This window comes from Sinocyclocheilus grahami, unplaced genomic scaffold, assembly GCF_001515645.1.
Source record: "Sinocyclocheilus grahami isolate Dianchi unplaced genomic scaffold, SAMN03320097.WGS_v1.1 scaffold1247.1, whole genome shotgun sequence".
NCBI classification, from domain to species: domain Eukaryota; kingdom Metazoa; phylum Chordata; class Actinopteri; order Cypriniformes; family Cyprinidae; genus Sinocyclocheilus; species Sinocyclocheilus grahami.
In genome coordinates, this window is record NW_015506426.1 from 3,421 (window position 1) to 8,976 (window position 5,556).

The 5,556-nt window shown below is 39.3% G+C and overlaps 1 protein-coding gene across 1 annotated transcript in view; it reads right to left on the bottom strand.

The window, feature by feature from the left end:
- The window catches only part of LOC107568472 (sarcolipin-like), a 2,399-nt gene extending 943 nt beyond the window's left edge, over positions 1-1,456 (bottom strand). The window contains exon 1 of the mRNA XM_016254442.1: positions 1,359-1,456. The gene's annotated coding sequence lies outside the window, so the exon portion shown is untranslated. The remainder of the gene's footprint in view (positions 1-1,358) is intronic.
- Between the last annotated feature and the right edge of the window lie 4,100 nt (positions 1,457-5,556).

The following is a 5,556-nucleotide window of genomic DNA, read 5'->3' on the forward strand; positions in this document are numbered from 1 at the left end:
GACACTCACACACACTCTCTCACACACACACACACACACAGATGTATATATACACACAGACACTCACACACACACACACATATATATACACACAGACACTCACACACACGCTCTCTCTCTCACACACACACACACACACACAGATGTATATATACACAGACACACACACACTCGTATACACTCTCACTCACACAGACACACACACACTCACTCTCTCTCACACACAGACAGACACACTCAAACGCATGCACTCACACACACACACACACACACTCTCACACTCACTTACACTCACACACACTTAGTGTCCCTATCACATATCATATACTATTGTTTTTATAAAAAAATCAATTCTAATGATTATAGCATATATATACACACAGACACTCACACACACGCTCTCTCTCTCACACACACACACACACACACACAGATGTATATATACACAGACACACACACACTCGTATACACTCTCACTCACACAGACACACACACACTCACTCTCTCTCACACACAGACAGACACACTCAAACGCATGCACTCACACACACACACACACTCTCACACTCACTTACACTCACACACACTTAGTGTCCCTATCACATATCATATACTATTGTTTTTATAAAAAAATCAATTCTAATGATTATAGACAAGAAATCAAATAAGGTTCAGAGGTTCAGATTTTTTTTATGTTTTAAAGTCTCTTCTGTTAATCAAGGCTGCATTTATTTGATCAAAAATATTTAAAAATAGTGAAATATTATTAGAATGTAAAACAGCTGTTTTCTGTGTGAATCTCTGTTAAACTGTAATGTATTTCTGTGATGCGCAGCTGTATTTTCAGCATCAGTACTCATAATATGCTGATTTGCTGCTCAAGAAACCGTGATGCATTTTCTTTTTCAGGATGAATAGAACGAAAATAGCATTTATTTGAAGTAGAAATCTTTAGTGACATTATAAATGATCAATTGAATGCAATTTCTTTAAAAAAAAATGCTCCCAAACTTTTGAACAGTAGTGTAACATTTTTCATCCCCAAATGTCTCCAAACTAAGATTTTGACAGATTTAAGGAGGTTATTTTCTCCTTAACCTAAAACTACAAACACACAATCATTGAGCAGGAGCTTCCCAAACAACAGCACAGCACAGCAGAACCTGAGTTTGCATTAATAATGAAATGCACGCTCCAAAACTGCAAAAGCTTGTCCATGCAATCAACCCAATGTCGTGTAACACATCCAGACGGGTCTGAAATTCCAGGATGCATTTCAATGGCCAAAGCATTAAATTAGGTGAAAGAGCAAAGACAGAAGAACATCTTTCTGCAGATGTGGCTCCAGTGATTCTTACCTGCACAAGGTTGACCTGAAGTCTCTGTGAGTCCAGCTGTCACATCCCTCAGCTCTTAAAGCAGGACTGCAGCGGCCCGGATTGGAGCAGCAGTGGGTGAGGTCACAGTATTTAAGCGTCTGCTGAGGGATCGACTGGGTTCTGGATCAGAGTCCAGCTGCTGCAGCTCTTCAGTGGGATGAGGGTTAGCTGGCATCTCTATTGTCTGTGGTTTACAGACTGACGCCTCTGAGCCCGAACACACATGTGACAGAATGTGCAGAAAGATCCCGTGTGTGTGTGTGTGTGACATGGCATATGCCTCTCAGACAAAACAAGCAGGCCTAATCAATATTTGTGATACAATATAAAATACTCAAGTTGAATCTATTGTTTTAAGCTGATGTTAAATATCTCATGAAACATGAGTTCTGTTCATCTGACTTCTTGAAAACAATAACGTACCTAAAAATGATCACTTACATCAGACTTTCTTTATACTTTGAGACACAAAAGAAAATATGTTGAAGAATGTTGTGATCCAAATAACACTGAACCCCACTGAGAAAAAATGAAAATTGAGAAAATATGTTCTTTTATGATTTAGAGAAGAGAGAAAGTCACATGAGAGTTGAATAAATGACAACACAAGGAGCATTTTAGGTGAACTATCAAGATTTGTGGCTTCTTCAATAAACATGTTGTTTAAGAAATAATTAATAATTGTTGCCCAGTAATTTATAGACTTGTACATTTTAATAACAGCATTTCACCGCAGTTGCTCCTTTTTTCATCAATTTGAAGAAACAATAATCCACTTATTTGGGAACTGTTTAGTGCAAAGTGTTTAGGATTGAATTTTCAAACTGTATAAAAATGGTATCTTTTTGAAACTAGACTTTATAATTAATCTATGCCTTCTTTTTCATAAATTCGTATTTTTACATGTGCCCTTTCAAAGGAAACACCTTATTTTTAATTTCCAAGAAAGATGTTGGTGTATATATTTGAAACTGAGTGGGCTGTTAAGACCCTTCTGTGGTGTGATACATACCAGCTGAAATAAGTCAGATTGATCTCTACAGCACTCGACACAATACAGATTGTTCCAAAGCAGCGTGACAGAAATAAACAGCTAAATCAATCAATGATGCAAACTCCATCAGCTCTAACAAGACTCGAGCGGCATTATTCAGCTCAGTTCATTTCAGGGTTGATTCAGTTCTTCAGTAGACTTTAAAGGGGTTCATTCTCTCTTCATTCTTTCACTTTAGTCAGGAATATAGCCGTTAACCGCAGTAAACAAAGCAGCGCAGCACCTGATTTAGCAACTCATATTTAATCAATTAAACCATGAAGTGTAAGCTATGTCTCAGCTGGCATGTCTGTTTGTTTTTTGAGTCTCCTCCCGTCCATTTCACCTGTGATCCTTTCCTTCCCGCAGTACTCATCAGTGTTGTAGGTTGCCAAGTTGAGGGGACAAATTGTGTGAAAAGGATACGTTTCATACAAGATCTGACAACTGGGCAACCTTGGAATTTGTTGCCGTGATTATTCATATAATGAGGTTTGGGCCATACAAATTACGGGAGCTTTACCGGCGGCGAATGTAGCAAACATATAAAACTCGCCAAAATATTTAAACGGGATGATAGCGGGATAGAATGATAAAATACGGGAGTATCCCGGGAAAAACAGGAGGCCGGGTTGACAGGTATGGTTTCCAAAAGAGGACAGGACTAGAAATCAGTGGTTAAGTTGTATTTACAACACTGTTCCAGAACACTTCAACCCAAATATTCAGATGTGTGCAGCACATTTTATGGAGGACTGTCTCCTGATCCTGGGAGAGTAGACTACAATGCCGGCTGTTCTGACTCACAGCCTGTAAGTACGTTTTTTTATATTTAAAGAGTTTGTCACTGATGATCCAAACATGAGTTTTGAGCAGTGTAGAGTAGCACTTGTTGTTTTTTATGTTTACGCGGCGCGATGCAATGCAACGCGTAAAAAGACAGTATAAGTCATTATAATCAGTAATTATGTCCCCCACTGGATGCAACACATGTCTCGTTTATTATGGGTTTTAATGTTTTTGTCTCGTCGCTCCGGCCGGACAGGGCATCACAGTATGGTGAGGGGCGTAACATTTCCGTCACACGCTTGAGGTATTCGGCCAATCACAACGCACTGGATAGCTGACCAATCACAGCACACCTCGCTTTCAGACCGATGAGCTTTGTGGCTGGGCATAGAGGAGAAACAATAATGTACAGTATGTGGAAAATAATGTGTTTTTTTAACCTTAAACCGCATAAACACATTTCATTACACCAAATACACAACATAATGTTCTTTTTTAGCAACGTCACATGACCCCTTTAATGTGTCATAACCATCTTGGTATGTGTTTATATATTTTAATACACCACAAATCGCTTTCAGAATATCTGGTTGAGCAACGTCTGACTCAACCAATCATCTTAGCCTGGGGGCGGGGCTCTTCCTTGGACTGACCAATGACAGGCGGGGGCGTGTTCGGGACACGTGTGTGAAGACACGGAGAAGATGCGGCGAGGCCAAGCCTCCTGAAACCGAGCTCATCCACAAATAGATTCCGCTACATTAAAGGTGACAATAATCCAGCTCTCGTTACATAATCACTCAGAAACGACGCGGTGATTAATGTCGGAATCTTCAGCTGATCAGAAGTCCTCTGAAATGTCCAAAGTGATGTAGATATCAGGACAAAACGTTCTTAAAATAATGTTGCAGGAACGTTCTTATAACTTCTCAGAATGTTAAGAAAAACTGGACATTTCAATGTTTTAGGAATGTTTCAAATCAATGCTCCCACATAACCCAAATGAGTGAGCAGAGAAGAAGCATGTGTTTAAAGTCGTCTGGTCTTTAATAAAGTGTTCACAACGTTATTAACACAAAAACGCTATGCGGGGCACATTTGAATTCTGACACGTTTTCGTGGGATGTGTTTTAGATGTTGCTACTTGTATCAGAGAACGTTCACAAGTAACGTTCACAAGTAACGTTCTCTGATACACAAGTAACGTTCACAAGTAACGTTCTCTGATACACAAGTAACGTTCACAAGTAACGTTCTCTGATACACAAGTAACGTTCACAAGTAACGTTCTCATAATGCTTGCAGGACGATACAATGGAATGTTCACGTAACCAGAAAAAAACAACTCTTTTGAAACAAGTTGCAACATTTAAAAAAAAAAACGCACATCCAACTCAAATGTTTCAGAAGTAAAACGTTTCATTTCATGTTTTTGTGCTGACGTTTTAAGATCATTACTAAAAGCCAGATAGCTCTGAGTGAACTTTCTATTAATATTACTAGAAGAGCGTTTGTTCATAACTTTGAGAGAACCTTGGCAGAACGTTGTTCATCATGATGGTTCTGTAACACAGATGAACTGATGGACAAAATCAGGTTTGATCATCTCTGAAGACCACTGCAGCTTCTGGTTTAATATCTGAGTGAGGTTCATCAGGCTGTGGTGGTTTGTCTCCAGGGTCCACAGGTGTTCCTCTATAAATACTGCTGCATGGGCGTCTCAAGAGACCAGCTCGATTTAGAAAGCTTGGCGTTTCTTCTGTGAGTTTTTGCCAGGACAATCAACACAAAAACACATGCTGGGATCTGTTTCCAGGCAGCGTGACAGAGCTTCACATTAGTGAGGGGTTATGGGTATTAACCGAGGACACGAGCATGGAAACAGCTAGCCATCTCATTTTTCTGCAAGACTGGTTATAACTTTTTCAAACCAGTTTCATCGTTGGTCTAGTAACACTTATTTCTGAACGTTCCGGTCTTTAAGTCTATTTAAACATGTTTTTGTCATGCAAGTGAACATTGCATTGAACGTTACTTTTGAATGTTCTCTGAAACAAGTCGCAACATTTAAAAAACGTTAGACGAACATCCAAATAAAAGGTTTCCGAAAACGACTCCCTGAGCAAAAAGGTTTCCGACGTCTATCTCCAGTCCTTCTTTTGTTCCTTTGTTTTTCTGCTAACGTTTTGAGAAGGAGATAACTCTGAAGGAACATTTCTTTAACATTACTGGAGGAAAGTTTGTTCGTAACTCTGAGAGAACGTTTTAAGAACATTGTTAGCTGGGTTATCAGGATGACAGAATAGACAACAAGAGAGAAACAACACAGCTGACAAAAATATATCTGAAGACCGA